The 27424-nt window shown below is 41.6% G+C and overlaps 1 pseudogene; it reads right to left on the bottom strand.

Moving 5' to 3' along the window:
* Positions 1–10958: 10958 nt before the first annotated feature.
* On the bottom strand, positions 10959–26944 carry LOC144272992 (uncharacterized; annotated as a pseudogene).
* Between the last annotated feature and the right edge of the window lie 480 nt (positions 26945–27424).

Raw genomic sequence — 27424 nt, 5'->3', positions numbered from 1 at the left:
CCTCAACAGGGATTCCTTGAAATACAGCCAGTTCTCCTGGACTCCTTTCCCCTTCATGTCCCACCCCTGGTCTGCTGTTGAGGAGGATGAAAGTTCCAGAGAAGGAGAGCATCTAACTAGAACAGATGGAAACAATCCCATAGTTGAGACCCTCTTTCCAGATGATATTGTGGTATCCTCTCGCACTGAGGATACCTCTCCGGAGGAGGGAACTCCAGTTATTACAAAGAGACCGATATTAATAATGGGCAATTCGATCATTAGAAACATAGATAGCTGGGTTTGCAGGGTCTCCCGACTTGCCAGTCTGGTGCAAAGGTATCTCTCAAGACATCTAGATAGACTTATGTGTAATGTTGGGGAGGAGCCGGTGGTTGTGGTACATGTAGGTACCAATGACATAGGGAAGGATAGGAGAGAGGTCCTGGAGGCCAAATTTAGGCTGCTACGTAAGAGATTGAAGTCCAGGACCTCCATGGTACCATTCTCTGAGATGCTCCCAGTTCCACGTGCAGGGCCAGTTAGACAGGCGGAACTGCAGTATCTCAATGCGTGGATGAGACGATCATGTGGGGAGGAGGCATTTAGATTTATTAGAAACTGGGGTAACTTTTGGGAAAGGGGGAGCCTGTACAGGAAGGATGGGCTCTACCTAAACCAAAATGGAACCAGGTTGCTGGCACTTAACATTAAAAAGGTCATGGAGCAGTTTTTAAACTAAGGTTTGGGGGGAAAGCTGACAGGTGCGGAGGAGCATGTGCTTCGGACATCCCTTAGGGGAGGATCTATTAATAGAGAATCTCTATGTCCTAGTGAGGACAAGAGGATGGAAAATGATAAAATACGGGGATGGGCTGATCAGAAACAATCAAATAAAAAAGAGTCCAATTCAATTACATCGTGTAATGGCAGACAGCTAAAAGGAGACAAGTTTTTGAAGTGCTTATATACCAAGGCTAGAAGTCTAAATAATAAAATGGGTGAACTAGAGTGCCTCATATTAAATGAGGATATTGATATAATGGGCATCACAGAAACTTGTTGGAATGAGGCTAATCAATGGGATACAGTGATACGAGGGTACAAAATATATTGGAAGGACAGAACAGGTCGTGCTGGGGGGGGAGTGGCATTATATGTGAAAGAAAGTGTAGAATCAAATGAAGTAAAAATTGTAAATGAATCAAAGTGTACCATAGAATCTCTATGGATAGAAATTCCATGCTCTAATAATAATAATAAAGTGGTAGGGATATATTACTGACCACCTGACTAGGATGGTGATCCTGTCTGTGAAATGCTCAGGGAGATTAAAGAGGCTATTAAAATAAAAAACTCAGTAATAATAATGGGAGATTTCAATTATCTCCATATTGACTGGGTACATGTCACCTCAGGACGAGATGCAGAGATAAAGTTTCTTGAGTCCTTAAATGACTGCTTCTTGGAGCAGCTGCTCCTGGAACCCACCAGAGGAGAGGCAATTCTTGAGTTAGTCCTAAGTGGAGAACAGGATCTGGTCCAAGAGGTGTATATAGCTGGACTGCTTGGTAATAGTGACCATAATATAATTAAATGTAATATCCCTGTGGCAGGAAAAACACCACAGTGGCCCAACACTGTAGCATTTAATTTCAGAAAGGGGAACTACACAAAAATTAGGAGGTCAGTTAAACAGAAATTAAAGGGTACAGTACCAAAAGTGAAATCTCTGCAAGCTGCGTGGAAACTTTTTAAAGGCACCATAATAGAGGCACAACATAAATGTATACCCCAAATTGAAAAACATAGTAAGAGAACCAAAAAAGAGCCACCGTGGCTAAACAACAAAGTAAAAGAAGCAGTGAGAGGCAAAAAGGTATCCTTTAAAAAGTGGAATTTAAATCCTAGTGAGGAAAATAGAAAGGAGCATAAACACTGGCAAGTGAAATGTAAAAATACACTTAGGAAGGCCAGAAAAGCATTTGAAGAACAGCTAGCCTAAGACTCAAAAAGTAATAGCAAATTTTTTAAAGTACATCAGAAGCAGGAAGCCTGCTAAACAACCGGTGGGGCCACTGGACGATTGAGGTGCTAAAGAAGCACTCAAGGACAATTCTGCAGATGATACAAAATTACTAAAGATAGTTAAGACCCAGACAGACTGCGAAGAGCTACAAAAAGTGGGTGACTGGGCAACGAAATGGCAGATGAAATTTAATATTGATAAATGCAATGTAATGCACATTGGAAAGCATAATCCCAACTATACATATAAAATGAGGGTCATTCTTGTCAGTTGCCAGCTTGTGCAAATCAAGGAGTGACTGGTTCACATTCTTTTCCAGGTGCAAGGCACACTCCACAGCTGTTACCACTCAAGAAAGAGATCTTGGAGTCACTGTGGATAGTTCTCTGAAAACATCCACTCAATGTACAGCGGCAATCAAAAAAGCAAACAGAATGCTGAGAATAATTAAGGGGATAGAAAATAGGACAGAAAATATCATGTTGCCTCTATATAAATCCATGGTACACCTACACCTTGAATACTGTGTGTAGATTTGGTCACCCCATCTCAAAAAAGATATATTGGATTTGGAAAAGGTTCAGAAAAGGGCAACAAAAATTATTTGGGGTATATTTGGGGTATGGAACGCCTTCCGTATGAGGAGAGATTAATAAGACTGGGACTTTTCAGCTTGGAAAAGAGACAGCTAAGGGGAAATATGATTGAGGTCTATAAAATCATGATTGGTGTAGAGAAAGTAGATAAGGAAGTGTTGTTTACTCCTTCTCATAACACAAGAACTTGGGGTCACCAAATTAAATTAATAGGTAGCAGGTTTAAAACAAATAAAGTGAAGTATTTCTTCACACAACATATAGTCAACCTGTGGAACTCCTTGCCAGAGGATGTTGTGAAGGCCAAGACCGTAACTGGGTTCAAAAAAGAACTAGATAAATTCATGGAGAATAGGTCCATCAATGGCTATTACCCAAGATGGGCAGAAATGATGTCCCTAGCCTCTGTTTGCCAGAAGCTGGGAATGAGCGACAGGGGATGGATCACTTGATGATTCCCTGTTCTGTTCATTCCGTCTGGGACACCTGGCACTGGCCACTATTGGAAGACAGGATACTGGGCTAGATGGACCTTTGGTCTGACCCAGTAGGTCCATTATGTTCTTATTTTAAACAATATTTTACGTTAGGATTGGAACAAAAAACAAAGACTCAAATTCAGCCCCGGCCCTTCAAATTCTGTGGGATTCCAGGCAGGGGTGCTGGAACAATTTGTACAGTGGGTGTGTTGAGAGCCATTGAAACAAACTGTAAACCCTGTATATGATGGAAACCTACAGCACCCTAAGTTCCAGCACCTATGATTCCAGGTTCTTGATACTTAGATCCAAACTGCAGCCTCTGACTTTGGATCCAGATTCGGCTGCACGTGTCTGGGCCCTAATTCCAGTTTGAATCCAGTGTAATTTTTATACGATACTTGGATACCCAAATGGGGAAAATATAACAAAATCTAGTTTCCTTGAAATCTCTTCAGTGTTGCAAAGATGAAATCAAGCAGATATTGCGATGATATTTCAGGCAGTCCATTTTCCAGTGACATAAGGAGAACTCTGCCAGCAAATCCCTCCCTTTTAGCAAAGAAATCTATATTTAGTCATTGACTCCAACAGTCATATGAGGAATTAGTAGCCAGAGGGTATGTCTACATTGCAGGTAGGAATAAGCTTTCTAGTCCGGGTAGACAGACATGCGCTAGCAGAGCTCAAGCTAGTGTGCAAAAAATAGCTGTTTGGACATTGCGGCTCTGGCAGAGACTGGGGCTAGCCACCCTAGCTCAGACCAAAGGCAGTGGTAGGCTACCACCCAAGTCACAACATCCAAACGGCTATTTTTAGCGCTCCAGCTTGAGCCCCGCTAGTGCAAGTCTGTCTACCCATTCAGGGAAGCTCACTCCCAGCAGCAGTGTAGACTTATGCTGAAAGTACATCAGTTACTTAAAGAATTTTCTCTTGTGTGGGACTCCAGCACTTAGAGAATTCTGTCCATCACTTCTGAACTCCACAGCTAAACCATTATTGGTGTCAGTCATGATCCAAGAGCAGTGACAAGGTAGGGAACCTGTCCAGGAACTTGGAAAAATGCAAACAAGATATTTTTGGGGGTGTGACAGGTTTATTTGGCTGAATTGCTCTTGAATGTTACTGAGGCATGCAGTCCCATCAACCTGGTTACTCAGTCTTTGTGTAACACTGGGAAGAGATCATCAACACAATTAGCCTGTGCACCAGGCACAGTTTGGTGCCTAGGTACCACAGATGGTGCCACAACCTTTTCACAATAATCATAAGCACAAAGGGAAGATGAGAAAATAAAAAAGCAAGTTATCTCATTGTCCTTTACCTCCTGATATTCTAAAAGGATATCACGGAACTGTAATTGCTTTGTGAAAATATATGGTAATATTTCTTGGATGTGTGCAAATCCCAATGGAGAGTCCTGCAATGTGAAATGGTGCTACTCAGAATATAACACATTTTGTATAATGTTCCTCTAACTAAGGCTATGCTAATTTATCACTCAACTCATACATTTGATTACGAAATGCACATTTTCTGACATTTTAACTCTCAGATAAAAACAAGTAATACAATGTATTATTTTATTTATATATGGTCTTTCACCCAGAGATCTGAAAGTGCTTTACAGTGGTACATTTGAATCTCATTTTGCTGAAGGGAAACCTGAGGCTCAGAGAAAACGAGGCCTACTGCATGTGCAAAGTCTGTGACTGCTGGCATAAACTGGGCACTCGTATACTTGCCAACATCTAGTGAGAGACAAACCTGATCATTATAAATGACCAATTATTATTTATGTTATCCAAAGCACCCACCATGTGCCAGATACCACACAAACGTAAGGGGAGGCATGGTCTCTGGCCCCAAAAGCATACAATTTAAAAGATAATCTGCCTAATGGGCTGTAAACATCAGCCACACGGGAGACAAAAGAGAGTTTCTCCTCCCTTGGGCCGATAGGAGGTGAGCTAAGCTTGCTTCACCTGTAATTTGCAGCTCATGGTAAATTACTATCTAGGCTGCAATAAAAGTGAAATTGAAATAATAGTGAAGTGGGATGAAGTGGTTAATGTTTGTTAAATATCCTGATCCTGGACTTTGGTCCTTTTGTCAACACCCGCTATTTTACAGGTTGCATTCCTGATAACTGATTTTATTCAGTGAGATAAACAAGTAGTAAAACCACTGTCCATGGAGTCCAATGTGCTCTAGGCATCTTGGAGATTAGAAAGCAGTTTTATTAGTTAATTACAGTTTGAAGAGATTGGTTTATAGCTGTAGAAATCAGGCCCAGTAGGAATAAAGCGTCAGTTGACCCAGGCTCTGAGACTGGCTGCCACAGCTTTGGGTTTTGTTTAGCAGTGTGGACATAGCCTAAGTTTTTGTGAACTCTGTGGGTCTGTATTATTTTATCTGGGATTGCATCATTGGCCAGGAATTGACATGGCATATCTCAGTGACCTGGCTTTTGTAGCTTAGGTTAGGTAAGATTTAGGGAGCACAAGGAGCTGACATTTACAGAGATAAGGCTTGTATAAAGTCCTCCATTATCAACTACTAGTACTTCTGTAGCATAAGTGGTTTTTCACTGTCAGTGTACTTGCTGAGGATTCTTATTGGGTTAGAGGTATTGCCATCCAATTAGAATTTTTAAAGAATCAAAAAGCGTAATAGTCACCCTGTCCTAACTGCCACAATGGTAAAACTGTCACTTAGGAAAGTGCCAGCTAGGGACCGCCACAGATTTGTCTGCCAATTGATTAGGGAGACTGTCAGAAAGTAATAGCCTGAAAAGTAAATTGCATTATGTTCAAAGAGACACAGATTGTCATAAGAGCAGTGGCGGTGCGGATAAATCCTTAGTGATGCTAATAGCTGCCAGCTCTCAGTTAAGTGGGAATCACTTTATTAACAGTGTCTTGTCCTAGCTTTTTAAGCAAGCAAGTGTGTGAGTGGCACAGCAAATACTGGATATACATAGTGCTGCTCACAGGGTGTAGCCTGTGCTGTGTGTAGCACTAACTGGGGAACGCGAACAGAAAAGAAAATATCTGATATATTCTGCTGGTGGTTGAGATGGCAGCTGTATCTCTGTACAGAGACCAGAGAAAATAAATGTGATTGACTGAGATCAGACTGCTCCCATGGCCCTCCGTTGAGTGCAAGGAGGGACTGGAGGGATAATTGGCATGGATAACCATGGTCTACAGCCCAAAAAGGGTGTGTCTAATTGCAATGACAGTATGGCCACTGCCCTGGGCATCCTGCAAGCCTGCTAACATCTGGCAACAGGTGCGCAAGGATGGGAGGAGCACAAGCTAAACCATTAAAAAGAAGTGCAATGAAAACTAGGGTTCTTCTCTTCCCAGCTCTCCCCTGGTGGGGTCTGTATTGCAAAGGCAGAATGCTTCAATCCACCACTCAGTCGCTGCAGCTGGGCACTCCTTTCCCCACAAAGTGTGCCTAATACATGCACAGACATAATTTAGCCCTGTGTACACGTGTGTGTGTGCAGGGCAAGCTGGTTTGAAGCATAATCTAAATAAGCATCACAGCTCTTTTCCCAAGAATTGAATCAATATATCTGCTTTCCATCCCAAACATGCTCTCAGCCCATACATGGTACTTTATATTCCAGGATAGCTCATTAATATAATTTTAAATCAAAATGTGGTTACAGTAAACCTAACCAGTTTAGCACAAACCCCGTGGAGTATCTGAATTTTAAACTTAACCAATAATTAATAATACCAGAGAGAAAGGAAAAACTATGATGCAGGACATGGGGTATAACTAGTTTCTAGAGAGAGACCCTGTGAACTCTGGGCAAATATTTTCAGTAAAATTTCTTTCCTTGCACACCAACATGTATGAAAGTCACATCTACTAAATCTGTCTCATGAATGTTTTATCTAATTTCAGTTCTGCAAACACTTTAAAGGGTTGTATTTTTGGTAGGTTTCTAGGTGTCTGGTACAAATCCAGTTGTTCATTCATGGATGAAATCTGAACAAGATGGAGGATACTGCAAGGAGTGGGATTACCGTTCGCTTTAATGCTCTGGTCTATAACTAGAGGGACAAAGTAAATTATATTCCAGATTAGTTTTCCCCCACCCTGTTTTTTATTTTTCCTCTCCCCCATTACATGTTTCTTTGGGACTTGGCAAATCCACAACTGTTGCTAAAGCTCTTCCTTGTCTGAACATTAAATGCATGTTTCTGCACAAGCTGCTAATTCCTCTCTACCCTGCACTTGGGTGATATGTCCAGATTATGCTGACCTAATGCCTGGGTTTGTGCATGTTCCTGGAACATCGCAAAGGAAATCCCACACAGCTTTTCCTTTCTGCATCATCCAATGGTTGTTAAAAACTTGGGTTATTTTCCACCTTCTCCTCTATAATGTCTGTGAGATCCTAGTTAAACATGCTATTGATATATTATTCCATTTATAAAAGCATCATTCATGGTCTGAAGCATGCTGAACAATATGTAGAAGATCCATACATAACTTCATGACCAAAGACAACACTGGAAGACTTACATCTGCCATTGTCTTCTACATCATCTCCGTAATTATCCTTTCAGACAAAAGCGTGCCAGGATAGCTAGGACCTACAGCATGCTTGTACACTATCCCACACCCAGTTCACATTCTGCGCCAGTCACAGAGATCTGATAATGGAAGTATGTAATGTGCCATTTCTTTATGTATAGAGGGGACTCCCATAGAGTAGCTGCAGCGAGACTGGGGACTGCTGCCAACACATTGATTAGAGGCAACACTTCTTGATCAGCCAGAGCAGAGAGTAATGGGGAGGTGATACCATCTTTGGAATACAGAAAGTAAATACCTAGCTGGTAGACATAAATTGTTCCATTCCAAGCCAGTGAGCACAGTGGAATATGCTTCTAATGGGATGAATCTTTATTTGAAGTGGAGTGAAATTTCTATAAAAAGACGAAGACTTAATTGAAATAACTGAAGATGTCTGCAACTTTCACGCCATTAATTATTTATTAGTTAGCAAATGCCCCTTGTGCTGTACATATATGTGCCATTTCCAAACATAAAATATGATACATGCCCTCTCCCAGTGATTTTACAAATCTAACCACCAGTGGAGATTCACATTTTATGTAAGGTTCTACTGTATTTATATGGAGATTTTACAATTTGGAGATTTGGAATTATTTCCTGATTTGAACCTGTTTCTTGATGATATTTGAATAACTGAATTCAAACTCAACATCCATTTATTAGTGTTTGAACCTGTCGGGTAGCTGTAGCCACTGTTTATCATCGGTCAAAGAGATCCTTCACATCTTTCTATATAGGAGAGAAGTTGGACATCAGATTTAAGATGATTTCAACCTTAATGAAAGTTTCTGGGTTTCCTTGACTTTTGGCAAAGTTAGAGCTGTACACTTTTTTGTTGGCCAGGGATTAAGAAGTAAAAGAAAAGTAATATGTCAAGAAATGTCATAGCCTAGAGCTAGGTACATGAGAAGAGAAGAAATCCAGCAATTAATTTGCTAAGGACATCAAATAATTCCTATAGATATTTAGATAGATAGATAGATAGATAGTGGAGAGCGAGAAAGGAAGGAATTTGTTGATATGAAATAAGAAAAGGGAAGAAAAGGCAATCTTTTGCTATATGTTAAACAAATAAGCAAAAAAACTTAAATCCACAGATAGTTCCTTCAAAACTAAAGTTGTAGAGTGTGAGTAAAGTATTCAGATAACATATGAAGAATTATAGAAAAAATGCCGAGTTTAACTAATGCTATTTTCTGTTTCCCCTTCCACTTTTTGTCTATCTGTCTCTTCAGACTGAGCTCTTGCCTCTTACTCTATGTTTGTTCAGTGCCTAACCCAATGGGGTCTCAATCTTGTTTGGAGCCACTAGCCGCTACTGGAATAACAATAAAAAATACTTCCACCACCTTCATGTGATCATCTAGCAGCTCAAGTATATTAGGCTCAGTATCTAAGGCCATGTCTACACTACAAAAGTACTCCGATTTTACAGAAGTCGATTTTTGGGAACAGATTGTATAAAGTCGAGTGCATGTGTCCACATTAAGCACATTAATTCGGTGTTGTGCATCCATAGTACCATAGCAAGCATCAACATTCTGAGCAGTGCACTGTGGGTAGCTATCCCACAGTTCCTGCAGTCCCCGCTGCCCATTGGAATTCTGGGCTGAGCTCCCAATATCTGATGGGGCCAAAATTTGTTGCGGGTGGTTATGGGTAAATGTTGTCAGTCAACCCTCCCTCCTGCCGTGAAAGCAACAGCAGACAATCATTTCGCACCCTTTTCCCTGGATTGCCCGAGCAGATGCCATAGCACAGCAAGCATAGAGCCCGTTCAGCTCACCGCAGCAGTTATGACCATTGTAAACACCTCGCGCATTATTGTGCAGTTTATGCAGAACCAGCAACTGAAAAACCAGGTGAGGAGGCGACGGCAGCGTGGTGATGAGGAAATGAACACAGATTTCTCTAAAACCGTGGTCCCCAGCAATCTGGAGATCATGGTGTTACTGGGGCAGGCTTATGCCATGGAACGCCGATTCTGGGCCCGGGAAACAAGCACAGAGTGATGGGACCACATAGTGTTGCAGGGTTGGGATGATTCCCAGTGGCTCCGAAACTTTCACGTGCGTAAGAGCACTTACATGGAAGTTTGTGACTTGCTTTCCCCTGCCCTGAAGCACAAGAATACCAACATGAGAGCAGCCCTCACAGTTCACAAGCGAGTGGCAATAGCTCTGTGGAAGCTTGCAACGCCAGACAGCTACCGGTCAGTCAGTAATCAATTTGGAGTGGGCAAATCTACTGTGGGGGTTGCTGTGATGCAAGTAGCCAACGCAATCATTGAGCTGCTGCTATCAAAGGTAGTGACTCTGGGAAATGTGCTGTCATACTAGATAGCTTTGCTGCAATGGGATTCCCTAACTGTGGTGGGGCTATAGACGGAACCCATATCCCGATCTTGGGACCAGACCACCAGGGCAGCCAGTACATAAACTGCAAGGGGTACTTTTCAATGGTGCTGCAAGCACTGGTGGATCTCAAGGGACATTTCAGCAACATCAATGTGGGATGGCCGGGAAAGGTTCATGACGCTCACATCTTCAGGAAATCTGGTCTGTTTAAATGCTGCAGGAAGGGATTTACTTCCCAGACCAGAAAATAACTGTAGGGGATGTTGAAATGCCTATAGTTATCCCTGGGGACCCAGCCTACCCCTTAATGCCCTGGCTTATGAAGCCGTACACAGGCACCCTGGACAGTAGTCAGGAGCTGTTCAACTATAGGCTGAGCAAGTGCAGAATGGTGGTAGAATGTGCATTTGGATGTTTAAAGGGTCGCCGGCTCAGTTTACTGACTCGCTCAGACCTCAGTGAAACCAATATTCCCATTGTTATTGCTGCTTGCTGTGTGCTCCACAATCTCTGTGAGAGTAAGGGGGAGACGTTTATGGCGGCGTGGGAGGTTGAGGCAAATCGCCTGGTTGCTGAATACGTACAGCCAGACACCGGGGCGGTTAGAAGAACACAGCAGGAAGCGGTGTGCATCAGAGAAGCTTTGAAAACCAGTTTCATGACTGGTCAGGGTACTGTGTGACACTTCTGTTTGTTTCTCCTTGATGAAAACCCGCCCCCTGGGTTGCCTCTAAATTCCCCGTAAGCCACCCGCCCTCCCGCCTTCGAGCATAGCTTGCTTGCAAAGGAAATAAAGTCACTATTGTTTAAAAAACATGTATTCTTTATTAATTGATTATAAAATAGGGAGATAACTCACAAGGTAGCCCAGGTGGGGTGTGGGAGGAGGGTAGGAGGGAAGGAAAAGACCACTTTAAAACTTCTTGAATGCCAGCCTTCTGTTGCTTGGACTGTCCACTGGGGCGGAGTGGCTGGGTGCCCGGAGCCTCCCCCCTGCGTTCTTGGGCGTCTGGGTGAGGAGGCTATGGAACTTGGGGAGGAGGGAGGGCAGTTAAACAGGGACTACAGCGGCAATCTGTGATCCTTCTGCCATTCATGAACCTCCACCAGATGCCGGAGCATGTCCATTTGATCCCGCAGTAGCCCTAGCGTTGCCTCATGCCTCCTCTGACCTTCCTGCCGCCACCTCTCCTCACATTTATTGGCCACTTTCCTGTACTTTGGTATTGTGTCCCTCCACACATTCTGCTGAGCTCTGTCAGTGCCGGACGACTGCATGAGCTCAGAGAACATTTCATTGCGTGTGCGTTTTTTTCGCCGCCTTATCTGAGATAGCCTTTGGGACGGAGGAGGGAGGCTTGAAGCATTTGCAGCTGGTGGAGGAAAAAAAGGGAGTGAAGTATTTAAAAAGGTACATTTTACAGAACAATGGCTATGCTCTTTCACGGTGAACTACACTATTCACATTACAGAGCCCGTGTGATTTTGGTACGAGGTCGCATTTTGCATCTTATATCGCGTGCCTGCAGCTTTGGGGTTAGAGATCACACACGCCGGGCCGAGCAACAGAATTCGTTTTCCTGTTAACGTGCAGCGGCAGAAACCAAACTGACCACCCTCCCCATTCCAGTTCTCTGGGATGATCGCTTTACCCCTCACCCCACCGCGTGGCTGGTATCAGGGAAGATCCCTGCTAGCCAAATGCGAACAGCTCAGCACCAATGCCCCCACCCCCACCGCGTGGCTAACTGCGGGGAGGATTTCTTTTCAGACACAGGCAAACAGCCCAGTAGGAATGGCCACCTCTGAATGTCCCCTTAATTAAATTCCCCTATTTCAACCAGGTTACCATAGACGATATCACTCTCCTGAGGATAACACAGAGAGATCAAGAACGGATGTTGCTTGAATGCCGGCAAACACCGGGACCATATCATTACAGGCTTTGCCATGCAATGATACCAGATTACTTGCTACTAGCATGGTGTGGTAAAGTGTCCTACCATGGAGGACGGAATAAGGCTGCTCTCCCCAGAAACCTTCTGCAAAGGCTTTTAGAATACCTCCAGGAGAGCTTCATGGAGATGTCCCTGGAGGATTTCCGCTCCATCCCCAGACACATTAACAAACTTTTCCAGTAGCTGTACTGGCCATGAATGCATCCTAAGTCCTCAGGGCTACTTAATCATTAAAAAACACTTGCTTTTATAACAGGTATTATATTTAAAAAGGTACACTCACCAGAGGTCCCTTCTCCAGCTTTGTTGGGTTGGGAGGGTATTTCAGTTAGGGTGATAAAAAGATCCTAGCTGTCGGGGAGAATGGTGTGCTGTGTGCTCTCCTCAAGCTTGTCGTCCTCCTCCTTATCTTCCCCGTCTGCAAAATCCTCCGTCATGGCAGGGAGTACCCCATCATCGGAGTCCACGAACAGGGGTGGGGTGGTGGTGGCGGCCCCCCCTAGAATTGCGTGCAGCTCAGCGTAGAGGTGGCATGTCTGAGGTTCTGTCCTGGAGTGTCTGTTTGATTCTTTGGTTTTCTGGTACGCTTGTCTGAGCTCCTTAAGTTTCACGCGGCACTGTGTTGCGTCCCTGCTGTAGCCTCTGTCCCTCATGGCCTCGGAGATTTTTTGAAATGTTTTGGCATTTTGTCTTTTGGAACGTAGTTCTGATAGCACGGATTCCTCTCCCCGTACAGCGATCAGATCCAGTACCTCCTGTTCGGTCCATGCAGGAGCTCTTTTTCGATTCTGGGACTGCACAGTCACCTATGCTGATGAGCTCGCCTGGCCAAATAGGAAATGAGAGTCAAAAGTTCCTGGGGCTTTTCCTGTACACCTGGCCAGTGCATCTGAGTTCAGAGTGCTGTCCAGAATGGTCACAATGGTGCACTGTGGGATAGCTCCCAGAGGCCAATACCTTCAAATTGCGTCCACACTAACCCTAATTTGAAACAGCGAAGTCGATTTCAGCACTAATCCCCTCGTTCGGGAGGAGTACAGAAATCTGTTTTAAGAGCCCTTTATGTCGAAAAAAATGGCTTTGTTGTGTGGATGGGTGCAGGGTTAATTAGATTTAACACTGCTAAATCCAACATAAACTTGTAGTGTAGACCAGGCCTAAAGGTTTAGAATGGCAAAATAGGCTTCTGGCACTTTTTATCTCAAGAAGCAGTAGTAGTTAAATTGTTCACTGCAGTTCATCAAAGAGGACTACATTTGTGCTTCGTGAAACTCCACAAAAGTGAATGGAAAGATTTCTGTTTATTTGACTGAAGCTGGATCTAGCTCTGAGCATGGGCATCAGAATTACACTCATTAATAGGACTAAAACCCATGTCATAGCAGAGTGGAGGAAACAACCCTTGGATGACATGTGCAACTGTGGGTAAGCAAAAGCCTTGCATTACTGCTTCTTACATCTCTCTACCCTGTGCATATGCCCTTCTGTACACTAACTGCTCACTTGAAGTTGATGGAAGTTCTCAGAATTCAATGGGAGCAGGAACAAAATTCAGTCTGTCATTTTGACTTCGGCAAGGGAAGATAATTATTTCCTCCCCATTCACCCTACTTGCAGTTGGTTTTTCTCCTAATAGTTTTTTAAATGTCATATTTAGCTTCTTGTGCAGTGAGATAACTGTAGTAATCAGACATTAATTACAGGCAAGGTTCAAAGTAGTTCACTGTATGTTTTCCCGTTCATCTAGAATACATACTGTCTTATCTATGGGACTCTCTCAGTGTTATGCCTCTGCAATATCTGGGAGCTATAGCCCAAGATCTTAGAGGAAACTTTGGACCCACTATACTAGTTGAAACAGGTTTTTGGCCTTTGGCTTCTTTAATCTTTTCCACAGCTCAGTGTTAGATCAGAAATGCTGCGAGTGCTGGAAAAGCCTGCAAATGTGTTTCCTTTTACTCTTGATCCAGTTGTCATTCCTGCCATTCTTACTCAGGCACATTTCCAACTGAAATTAATGGGGATCCTGCAGATTGCTGTATGCCTATGGATGTGCAAGATACTGAAGGTCCTCTACACCTATTGACTTCAACGGGAATGGAAGGCCCTCTGCAATGTGCAGGAACAGACCCTGAAACAACAAAGCACATGACAGTGTCTTCATTTAATAGATTCATAGATATTAAGGTCAGAAGGGACAATTATGATCATGACTTTGCACTGATACACCATCTCTCAGTCAAGGATATCAAAATGCTTTACAAATAATAGTTCACACTGGGCCAAATCCCTCTGAGCATCATGGGCACACTAGCAACATAGTATCATATCCCCAACAAAGTAAAGTAACTTCACTGAATTAATCTGTGTAAGAGTTGGGAAGAGAAGCTGGGATTCCAACTCCCTGATTTAACTAACAGACCATGCTTAGGTTTTGTCTACAGTAAAATTTCAGCCCCCAATGCTAAATAATCAGAAGTGATTTGGTTTAGAGCTCTGCGGTTTACCCCTCAATAATAAATAATAATAATATAATTAATAATTAATAAATTAATAATAATGTAAACCCCAAGAAATAGGCATGCAAACAAAGTTATCACTTGGCCTTGTAAAACTTAAGACCATTCAGATCTAAATTATTTATCTAAATTGAATAATTAAGCACTTTTGTTGGAAACAACGTTTTTGTACTTGACAAGGGTTGCCTTAAAATTGACTGATTACAGGGGGTGAAATTTTCAAAAGCTCCAAAGTGATTTAGGATTTTAAATTCCATTGAGTTTGAATGAGCCTTAGGCTCCTAAGTCTCTAAGTCATTTTTGAAAATGGAACTTGGGGTCCTAAATTACTTAGGTGCTATTGAAAATGTTACTCACTGTCCTAATCCTTCAGTCTTTTGCCCATGTAACTCCCACCAGTTTCAGTAGGAATTTGCTCAGTGCTTGATTGATATGGAATAAATTTGAATAGATCCAATTAGGTTGTTTCCAAATTGCTGTTCCCACATATGTGTAAATAATATTTAGGATTTATGCATGGTAGCACTTTTCATCTTCAAATGCTGAACGTATATTAATTTATTAATCCTCACAATCCTGTGGTTACTCAATTTCCTTTTATTCTCATCCTTATTTTACAAATAGGGCAACCAAGGTAAAGATAAACGCTCCCTTAAGCAAAGGAGGGAAGTCAGTATCAAAGCTGGAGTTAAACTTGGAAGTTTGTACCTCCTACTCAGCGGCCCAAGTGTCTCTTTATTAAGATATTTTTAAGCTAAAGAGAAAGATGACACTGATTCTTTCCAATGGACAGGAGAATTAACAGCTGATTCTGGGCCAAATTCAGACCCAGTCTCACTCTGTGGCTTTTGATGGATGAGTTTGTCCCCATATGGAAGTCTGAAGTAGTCATTGGCCCAGCTGAGTAAACCAAAGCAAAATGGCTCAGTTAGCAGGTAAACAAGTTTGAGTCCTAAAGGCCAGATTCTCAGCCAGTGCAAATCAGAGTGGCTCCATTAAAGTTAATAACTCACGCTGACTTCAGTGGGAGTCCTGCTCAATGCAGTGTTGACTTCAGTGGAGCTACACTAATTTACCCCCACTGGGGATCTGACCATCATTATTTGCTTATGACTGGTTTGCAAAACCCCTTTTTGATTCTTCCAGATGTTGGAGGACACTATGCTGTGTCTGCTTGAGTGGCTGTTTATTTTAATTGTTTCATTTTGCACTGCTGCCTTTATAGGGCAGAAAAATCCTGGTCCCCAAAAGCAAATCATATTTGTGAATGTAATAAATGGTAATGTAGCCGGAGCCGGCAATGACTGTACATAGTTTTGGAAGATATATAATATAATTAGCAGTTGCTGTGAGTTGCCAGATGACAATGAGGTAAGATTTATGTGCTTGCTTTTTACATAAGTATGGTTTAGTTTGATAAGTACAGTTCTGAGATAAAAATTAATACATAATGTATTGGCCAATCCTTTCCCTGTGATCCTGAAATCTATATTACCTCTTTGTTCTAATTATATAAAATTAGGTTGCTTTCCCCTTTTATCTCTGCTTTGATTACCTCTTTAACTGTTCCCCTGTCACCTTGGCCAGAGGGGTGTAATTATTCCTACAAGTTCAACCTCTTGCATTTGGGAGCAGAGATTGTGTAAACTTGTTGCCAGTGTGGCGGCTGGCTGAATCAAGCCGTCTGCACTTGCCTAACTTCTTTCAGTAAAGGACCCTGAATAGGCCTTCGTTGTTTAGGTAAGAAAATGACTGAGCTGAAAGGACTAGTGAGCTCTTTCTGTGCTTTATTTGCTCTAATATCTCCCCATTGTGTCATGGTACCAAACCTTGTTATTGGGCTGCCCAGTAATACCCCGAGGTGCTCTAAAGACCCCATATGGAATGGGTCTATATGACTCCCCCAGTGTTCCCCCATGGGGAATGGGTTGGTCACCTCCACAGAGGCATTGACCTGCCCCTAAATCCACCCTCACTCTCTAGGCCATACAAGAGCTCTCCATGGCTGTTGGAATCTGTGCTAGTGGACAGGTTGGTAAAAGGGAGGGAGAAGATAGGTTCCCATTGGCCCTGCAGCTCCGGGCAGAAAAGAAATACTGCCAAAGCTCTCTTCTGGCTGCATGAGCCCTGTCAGTGAAGTTCCACTTGGCTTATCTCCGAAGACGGGAGGTGGGGTTGCTGGAGACCCAGAGCTGGTGCAGAGGCAGATACTGCATGGGTGGCTCTGGCCTTCCATAGACCCAATTGGATCCCTCTGAATTCCAAGGTTTGTAGGCCAGCCCCACCAAAACTCCCCATGCATCCTGATAAAACAGTTGGAGAGAAACCTGTGTGGAAAGAACCTCATTGAGACTTCTTCCTCTTTAGCACTCTGGGGGTGGCTACCACCCCAGGGGCCATGGTTAGAGATCAGTTCCTGTGCTGGCAAGGAGGAAGGCGTAGCATAGAACAGCTTCACTGTGTTTAGGGGTGCAAGCTCCCAGCCATGCATTCTTCATATCTTCCTTCTCTGTGGTATTAGAAGCTGTGCTTTTAAGAATTGAGCTTCACAGACAGAGAATCTGGGAGGGGATCTGTGAAGCTCTTGTTCTTACTTACAGCCAGCAGGAACCGGACACAAAATAAAGTAGATCTCTGCAAGCTCCTTAAGCGTTGAGTGATCACAGGACATCACACCTTCCCTCTGTGAAGTGAAACCAGACTGATTCTGCTGCCTTTCAGACCACCTGTCCCTATGAAGGGGATCCGAATTTGCTCCTTCACTTGGCTCTAGCCATGGCTACTTCACCCCTCAAAGAATGTGGAGTGAGCACCAAAAGAACAATAAAACAAACCTACTACTAAAGCAAATGAAAGCCCATTTGTCTGAAACATCCCCTCATTAGAGTGCTCGCTGTATGAGGAATACCCCTTTAACCTGCCAGCCTTTGACTCTATTCTACTGGTATTTGTGCAGTTCACTGGTTAGAAACAATACTAGATGGACTTCTGAGAAACTCTTTGAAACTTCAGTCTCTGCATGGCTGTGCTCATTTAAAATGTGAAAACAGATTATGTGCTGTGCAGCAGTATAGGTCTCAGTTAGGTAATGATTAAAATACCAAACAAAGATCATGCCAATAATAATAATTAATAAATAATAATAAAAAGATTTAATAGGAAAATCTTTTGCGTTACAGCCTTTCAGTTTGAACAATTTAAAGATTCACACTGAAAAGCTCCCAGTTCCCAAAAATCAGAGGGGGGCAAGGAATCCAAACTGAATTTAAAGACACAAATACCATTTAAGTAACTACTGAGCTGCTTCTCTGAAAAAAAGGGCATTTTGGAATTTTGGTTTAAAGCAGACACTAGTGTACAGTGTGCTAAGCACTGTCAGTGTGGACCCCTGGGTCTAGTTTATGAAGTTGTAAGGCATTTAAAGGCTTGTTTATTGTGCCTAACTTTTTATAAAAGATCTACTGTTTTCGCCATTAATCATTCAAAACATTACAGTTTGAGGCCCTGATTAGCACCTGGTAATTTTCACATGATGAGTAATCCCCTGAATCCCATTGTCTTCAATGAGATTTCGATCAAATGCCATTACCTAGAGACAAAAAAAATAATAAACCTAACCCCAACATTTCCCAATTAGCTATTTTAATAACACTGGTCTTTTAAAAAATCTCAGAATAATGTAGCACTCAGTTCAGGTTATACTGAAGACTTTCCACTGATCTCAGTGAGAGTTGGATTGCTGCCTTACTGAGAAAAATTAGAGGAGATTAAATGGCAAATATAACACATTGAATATTTACCAGAATATATCAGTTGCTCTTTCATTTGTTACAAGGCTCTGGCATAAGATGCTTAGGAGATCTGTACTTTACTGTAGACCAAAGCTTTTATATTTTACAATACTTTTTATAGAAAAAAAGAGTAGGGAATTTAAGAAAATACAAGCCATGTCAACATAGTTCAGTTTCTTGACATGTCATCCTGGCTCAGTTCTCTCTGCCAGAGCCTGCAGAAGGCCCTATGGCCAACTTGTCAGCTCTCATCTGCCTTTCTGTTCCTAGTGGGTATTTTATTAACACTTTTTAAAAAATGTTTTTATTTATCTTGCAGTCTATATGCTGAGGCAGCAACCGGTTTGTTTCTCTGTCTTTTTCCTTCTTCCTTTCCCTTCTCTCTCACTCACTGTTGCATGAGAGTGAGGTTAGGTCTTCTGGCACTGGAGTCCACAAATCACGGCAAAAGGGATTGTTGCAGTTTGCATAAATGCGGTGTTACTCGAAAAGTACAGACTGCAACTGCTTATTGCAGTTCTGTGGAATGGCCTAAATTAGGCCCTGTATCTTTCTAATGACATTCATTTATGCAACTGGTTTTTAGGAAATTGGAAAGGAAATTAAACAAGAGCAGCCCGGGGTAACTTTTTTTAATCTTTGACGTATGTTTCTGAAATTCTTATCTATCATACTCAGGGTGAAATCTGTTACCGAATTGTCAGTGGATTTAGGTGTTGGTGTTTGGCAGGTCTGGTCCAAGTGAAATGTATGAATCAGAATACGAAGGTACAATACCAATTTAATGCATTATTTCTTCATATCTAGATTATATTTTGTGTTCATTCTCTTAAAACCTGCATTCTTGCATAATTGAAGGCAAACCTGTCTAAAAGGATGGAATAGCTTATGCCATGGCCTTAGGTAAGCAGTAGTTTGCAAAGAATATTAAATAGCAAAACACAGAGGGCTAGATTGTGGTTTGGACCCTACACGTGTGCAGGAATATGAAGCCCCCTTACATACATCCTTGCATGGGCTGCTTACTCTTTCTCCAGAGCATGTGGGTGGAGAAAGGCAGAGCCTTGGTTTCATACCCCCTACTCACTGGCCTACATAACTGAGCTAGTGCATGGGATGTTGTAATATGCTTTTAAAGGTCATCTTTAAATTACTAACCCCATCCCCCAACCCAAAACAAGGGAGGGAATTATGACTCCAAGGTATGCTGCTGAGACTCAGTGCTTCCCTGGGTTATTCCTTGATTGATGCACCTGACTCATCACCATTTCCTCAGGCATGTGCCTAAAGCCCTGCAGATGTGGGCTTCATTCAAGCTTGATTTGAAGGGAAGAGCTGCTCATCTAACCGTACCTTTCTCTAGACCACACACCTTACTTTTACACTTACAGTTACCTCAGGTAAACTCTACTTTGACACCCACAGTAGTGAAAAATCTCTGTCTGGAGATGCCCTTTTATATCTGTTCTACAGCAGTAGAATAACAGGATAGTTCTGGCCATAGCCCTTTCTCCAGGCCTACGCCTGAGACACCACCCCATATAAATAAAGTTTAAACAAGCACCTGCCCTAAAGGGTAGGAGGGATTCCCAGATTTACCAGCTCACCACACCCCAAACACAGGGCTACTTTCCTCCAGGCTCTGTCTGGGCAACTGGATTATTTCCCTGCATGAGGTAAACAGCCTCTGTGCTGTAGTTTGTACCACTGAGCAGTAATGCTCTCTATTTAACATCAGGAATTCAGGCAGTAATGAACCCTATCCCACTGTCCAAAACCAAAGGATGAGGGTGAGACTTAGAATTGTGCAAATACCTGAAACTATAGATTTATCTTCAGCTTGGTTCTCAAAATGAGAACAGAACCTTGGCCTTGAAACACCCACATGTCTCCAACACTCTTGGATGTGTTGCCAGAAAAACAGCGCCTTACCTAAAATGCAGAATGACAACTCTTTAGACATCCCTGGTGAGAGCTGTCAGGGCTTCATCCTTTGACTAGGCACTCCTTCCAGCAAACAGATCCTCACTCAGCTTTCCACCTCTAAATGGACACCCTCAAATTTAAGGCTATAGTTAAAAACGCAAAGTGGCTTACCTGTGGAATTAATTTTGATTATTCAGCTCAAAGGGATCTTAAAAATCTAATCTTTAATGCTGTTTATTTTTTATTCACTGAGCTCAGACAATGAAAGCAGAGAAGTCAGTTATGCTTTTTTCTGTTGCTTATTAGTTCTCATGCACTAGCACAATGCTGCAATGTTTGGATTGCAAATGATGCCAAGGAAAGTTTTAACTCCAAACCAAGAGTGCTGCTTTCACTGGAATTCACAAAAATAATCACTGAAACATTTCTGTAGTTCATATATTTTTCTTTAGAAACTTAAGTTTTGGGTCAACTCAACCTGACAATGTTTATCTACGTACAAGAGTGCTATAGTTGTGGGAAGAGGAGCTGGCCTTTAAATTAGAAGGAGGAGGATTAGATTAGAGTTTGTCTAGGAAGACTAAAAGCTTCCAAAGCAATAAGATTCAAGGGTCTCTTCCTATTCCCATTGAAAGAAATGGGAGTTTTGTCATTGACTTCAATGGAACTAGGATCAGACCCTAAATTAGTATTCTGTATTACTTCATAGTTCTTACCCACATCTGGCAGTCCTAGTTAAATATAGTTTTAGCTATATAGCTAATCAGTGGGGTTATTTAGAAATGACTCAAACCTATATGCTGTTAAAGTCTTAAATGATTTACTGGATGTCTAGATACCTATAATCCTGGAATTAAATCTATTGGGATATAAATCCCTGAAACTCGCAAGCAGTTAAATAAGTACTAAAAGAAAAAGGCCAATACACATCTAATCCATTCCATGTTAAGATATACAAAGGAACAACATTGGAAAAATTCATCTTCCACACTGAATAAAGAGTGATTACAAATGAAAGCAAGAACATTATCCAGAAATATAAGAAACTAGAGAAGCAGCATGATGAAATAGAGAGCCTGATAATTGCTGAAATAAAAGGAAATCACTGTAAATATTCATTCACGTTTTAATGGATCTGCATCGTCAGTGTGCACAGCCCTTTTATGCTCACTTTCAAAAAATATTCTCCTTCAACCTAGTTCAATGCCTGGATAACATCTCATTAAGAGGAGACATGCAAAGCTTTCATAAGAATATCCAAACCTTGAGCAAGGTCTGCTAAAATTTGTGATGCTTTTGGAGTGAACCATGGCCAATTTCTGAGCAAATCTGTGCTGAAATGTTTGAGTTGGAAGCTAATGGCCTGATCAAAAATCTGCTGAAATCAATGGAAAGACTCCCACTAACTTCAGTGGTCTTTGGATCTCAGTGTTGCTCTGTGCTTTCCACTATAGACGGGCTAACATTGTAACTGCAGTTCTGAACACCCCAGGCTTTGGAATGTTCAGATCCAGATCCTCAGCTTCAGCATGCTGATGCTCTTCCACCTTCTGCAGTCCGCTGACCACCTAAGTTTCAAAGGAGTGAAGGACAACTGTAGGAAAACTACCTGGGGACAAAGCTTATTTTTAAGTGACAGAGCCCCACAATGCTTTATTCCTGGTACAAAATCATGCACCATACAAAAAAATATTCACATGATCATTTTGGATGAAGGGTTCTTTGCATAGTTAGTGCTGAAAAGGGACATGTATTGACTTGGTAGAGGGCTTGGGACTTTAGGCACCAAGTAACAGATATCTTTTTGTAAGGGTCATCGTATTCACTGTGGCTATTATCTGGGAACTGAGTAGGCTTCCATTTCATCTCCTGTGTGGTTCAAAAGGGAGCCAATGGGCCACTGTTTCTTTTCAAAACTCCTCATAATGGTCTACCCATCCCTCTGTGATTGATTTCATAAATATTTATTGAGTGTAGGATGGGGCTGTCAAGGAGGAGGAAGAATCTATGAACAATCTTATACCACCTTTGCTATACAGTACATTCTAACTACCTTATTCCTTCAGAAATCCAGGCCTGACCCAGTGACCCTTCCAATAATACCCCTTGTTTGACTTATTTGACATGATTACTTATGTGAGTCATGGCTACTTCCATGAATAAGGGTGGCAGGATTGGGCTCTGCAGCAGTGGCATATTAATGTGACCTTGTGCAACATAATGACTTTCAACTCTGATTTGGAATCAGTGGATATATTACTTTGATCATTTAAGAAAATGAGCAGAGACAGGTAATTAATTGTGGTTAGTAAGCATTTGGCCAGTATTTACAAGTATGAGTAGATCATGGGTATTCTGCCTCTGGGCCTATCTTTGCATAATTTTCTTTGTTTGGTAATATAATGTGCATTCCTGGCGCCAGAGAAGAGTCATGTAATCCTTTTATGGTGGAACTTGGGTATTTACTAATACCCATTTAGAGTATGTGTGTTTGCTGCTAGACCCTGCCCATGTACCCACACTGTATGTGTGGATTAGGTGTGCACCAAAAGCATTGCTCCATATCAGGAGCCAGTGATTCCTTGGCTACATGCACTGCTTTGAAGCCATGCACGCACCAAACCATTCCAAATGTCAAGGCAGTTTTATATGTCCTGCCATCCAAGTGATGATTTATATTAGCAGCTTGTACAGTCAGCATTTCCTTTGATAAATCCTGTTCCAGGATATATATTGTTGTAACTTAGAAGACATTGCACTTGCCACACTTCAGGATGCCTGCTCACATTCACTGTATCCTGGGCATTATTTACTGGAGATGGGATATTTAACCCTTAGCACATGCAGAGAAGTCATCACTGGCCCCAGCATGTCTTGAGTAGTTGATAGACAAGACCAGCAAAGTTTCACAATATCTTTGGTGGAAGTGTGCATTTTAAATGCAGACTGTACTCCTCCTATAAATACTGATGAGAGCAAAGTAAGAAAAATGTTAAGCTCTTCCTGCATTCCATAACCCTGGGGAAGAAGGCTGTGCTTTTTATTTCCTCTAGTTATAAGCGCAACAAAAACTTTGAAGGATAGAAGGGGAGGAGAATTGCCTTGGAACGGCTGTTTTAATCCATGGAATTTAGGCTACTGCCCATAAATCTTCTTGGGATGGAGGGGTGGCCTAGGTCCTTCTAAGCACTTTGGGTAAAATTGTGCGCAAAGCTTTATCACAGGGCTTTGCACGGAGGTGAATTTAACATTACTTCCAGGAGCTATATTATATATTTTAAGGCCAGAAGGGACCATTATGATCCTCATGTCTGACCCCCTGCCTAGCACAGGTCCAAAGAATTTCACCCAGTGAGTTTTGCATTGAGATCAAGAGTTTGTGGTTGAGCTAGAACATGCAGTTTAGAAATCTTTAGAAATCTTAATTTAGAAATCTTAATTTAAATACTCCCAGTGATGAAGAATTTGCCCTGAACACTTTACTATCTCTCCTAGGTTGTCCTCCTTGCAGATCAAAAGACCTGACTTACAAAAGTTAGTCTCAATTTAAGAAGCAGCAGCAAAAAAAGTGTGTTTCTTCAAGACCATCACATTACCTGACACCCGAACTAGCCGGTGGGTGTTCCTGGATTTACCTTCTACAATGCAATGCACAATTTTTTTGCAGAATTTTAAAGACACAGTATATTAACAATGACATTATGATATCTGGAATTAATTTTTTAAAATAATCTGAATGAAGTTCATAGTTGTTATCGATTATACAATAAGTATATAATTCTGTTCTGGCAGTTGAAGAAAAGGGGCAGTTTAGTAAATGAAAACTTAGCCACCGCTTGAGAGATTGCATTCAACAGAAGTACATAACACATACAAAGAGCAGCAGAATCTATGTTTTTTTGTTGTGCTTTAGTCAACTTCAGTGTAATCAGAAGATCTGTGACATTCGCTATGATCCTGGTTAACCAAGTACACAGTATTTGAGCCTCCCCTTCCAATGGTATTTTGATTCCCTGACCATCAACTCCTGACTACTCAGTGAAATGTGGTGTTGCCCAAGCTGTGTTGGGACTTGGGATACAAATGTATATTCTAAGGGAAGAAAGAGTGCCTGGGCTTCACTTGAGCATGACCATTTTTAGTATGATAACACTTGTGCACACTGGTCTGAGACCCTTTGAAAGGGACCACACTGTGTCAGTGTCCTATGTAAGGTCCAGGTTAAGGACCCATTGAAAATAAACCTCCATTTGCCCAAAGTGTACCAAATGGATTACTTATTCAGCCACTACAGGTAATTGAGAACATTAAGTAACTATTGGCATTGATCACGCTTCTTAATAGTTTTTTATCTGGAGTTGTCTTATCAAAGTTCATAAAGGAAGCCCATAGTAAGTGAGCAAGGAGAAAAACATCTTATCAACTGGTACCAAAGTTAATATTTATCAATTTATTTAAGGCTTTGCCTCTGGTTCAGGAGAATAATTGCTTCAGGAGTCTTTAGCCTTTAATATATTTAACTGTTAAGCCACCCTGAATTTGTGAATGAGCCAGATCCTCAGCTGGTATAAATCTGTGTTCCTCCATTGACTTCAATAGGCCTAACTATTCACCAACTAAAGACCATTGTAACCTCTTCTGAGGTTGCTGATGTTATATCTGTACCTCACACCGACTCCTGGAGATTAGAGCTGGGGAGGAAACATTTTTCCTATCCTGTGAAAAATTTCAAGATTTTGGAAAAAAAAGTAATCCCAGATCAGGATGAAAAATGAAAATCTCAAATTTTTGCACACCAAAAATCAAAATTCTGAGTCTTTGGAGATTTATTCAACACCTAATTATCCCTGACCTTTGGAGAAGTTTTGATTCAGATTCTCTCCCTCTTTTGTGTGCGCCCATGTATAGTAGATTCAGTGGTTGCCATTAAAAGTTTTAAAGGTGTTCTTTATGCTTATTTTAGCACATACCTAGAATGCCAGATGATGCTAATTACTATCAAATGGTAAAGAATTGACAACATGGTATGTATGCACATGTGTGTATGTATGCATGCATGTGTTTGTATACATACACAAACAACTTAGAGTCTGTCTTCACTGCAGTAGTAGCTTTAGTAATCTACTCTCAAGTTAACTCCACTCAAGTCAGCCTCATTTGAGGAGAGCAGCTACATTGCAAACTAACACCCAACCTGTGCAGAGTGATAGACTGGAACCATCCTTCAGGGAATACTATTTCTTCAGTGCCTCCCTTGCAGGAATACTATTGTCAGCCCCCTCTCTCTGCCATTTACCTAGAGGGAGGTGATACAGCATTGAGTTGCACCACTTTCTGCCTGAAACTCCACACAGGAACTCCTGGACTCAGCAGGGGCACGGTGAATAACTTGTTATCCTGCTTTTATCTCTCAGCAATGGCTTGACCAAAGTTCTGCTCTTAGTATCTTTGCTGTGCCCCACACACTGCAGGCAGAAATAATGTTGGATAACTCTGTACAGAAGTTTGGTTTAATAAATCCCTCTAATAAGTGCAACAAAGGAAAAGGAAAAGGAGCTCTTTAGTGGCTGAGCCAGCTTAAATGAGGAGAATGCTTTACAATTAACAATCCAGTGCTTCCCATCACATGCTTTGCTTTATTAAGGGCAAAGCGAAAAATGTTTTTAAAGCATGCAGATAAATCTTTGTTTTAAAAGAGTCTGCAGATTCTATTATAACGAGCCGACCACCATCAACGATCTAGAGGCCATACAGCACTAGGTCACTTACACAAAATGGATGCCAATATTTTCTCAGCAAACTCTCTATTGATTGCATAAATACAGTACAGTACCCATGAGGTAGTGTTGACCTGTCACATAGTAAAGATGTGGCAAGCCCCATAATTCATTACCAGTTGGAAATAGAACATCATTGGAGAGATAAGGATAACAATGACTTTCCATCCAATGATAAATTACTAGCAGCTGCATTATTTTCCCTCACTTATATATGGCTCTCTTTATTGAATTTAGCTTGAGATAAATAAATGATCTGCCAGAAGCCTGGTTAATATTACTTCTCTGGGACCCATTTTAGGCCCAACTAGACTTTTGCTGATAATATCTTTAAGCTTTTCAGTACGGAGAGACATAACATTTGTTTCTGACAAGAACCCTATGTTGCCTTATCTATTTCATTTGAGAGGCCGTCGACCTCAACTTCTTTAGTTAAAATGAGAGCTTTACTGTAGAGACTAAGTTCTTGAACTTGACTCTTCACTTACAATGAGATTATATGTCCTGGTTGTAAATTTGAAGCCACACATGATATACAGCTATTCTTAGCATTTCCTGTTGATCACAGGGTGGTATTGATTGCCCTGCTTTTGAATCCTTTTCCTATTGGTTTGAAGTCAAGAAATTCCATTTCTTTTTTCCCTCACAGTAATTTGCAGATTCTTCAATGTATATTTATATTTTATTTTTGTTTCCTCCTTTTAGACATGACAGTAATTTTTTAAAGTGTCCCCTGCCCTTCACCGCAAGAAGAAGATAGCTTAACAAACGTATAGACTTGATTAAAAAATTTAAAACCATATGGCAACAAAAACGTAACTCTTCCTACGTATCAGCATGCCAAGGAAGGTCCTTGAGCTCTTGAAATTCTCTTTCTTACCATTAAAAATGTATCTGCTGCATCAGTGCTTCTGGTCTTTGCAGACATCGTTGAAGCAGACAAGGGGGGAGGGGCAGAATGGAGGTGTAAGGCTGAGGCGTAATCAATCTTCTTTGCAGCCCTACAGGTTTGGATACCTTGAATGTTGTATTTTTGTTATTTCTGGGAAGACCTATCTTTGGGTTATAGATTAAAATCAGACAAGTAGAATTTTTCATACCATGAGAATTAGAGAAAATTAAACCTGACAGCTCCTGATAAATCCTCTCATAAATAAATTAGCTGCTGGTGGTAATATAAGTCCAGCCACCATTTGATTCCCATTCTCGAGAATATAGAACAAGTTCTCTTTGTTTTTTAACTTGTCCTCCTCCTCATTATTATTATTATTTTATTATTATATGCACAACAGTAATTCCTGGAGGTCCCAATGGAGAGTGGGGCCCCACTGTGCTAGACACACAGTAAAATTTACCTCAGAGAGCTTACAGTCTAAAGAGACAAGACAGATGAAGATGGGAGAAAGGA

Source organism: Eretmochelys imbricata, chromosome 12, assembly GCF_965152235.1.
Source record: "Eretmochelys imbricata isolate rEreImb1 chromosome 12, rEreImb1.hap1, whole genome shotgun sequence".
NCBI lineage: Eukaryota > Metazoa > Chordata > Testudines > Cheloniidae > Eretmochelys > Eretmochelys imbricata.
The sequence above is the reverse complement of the archived record's forward strand: the minus strand, read 5'-3'. Positions and strand labels throughout refer to the sequence as shown.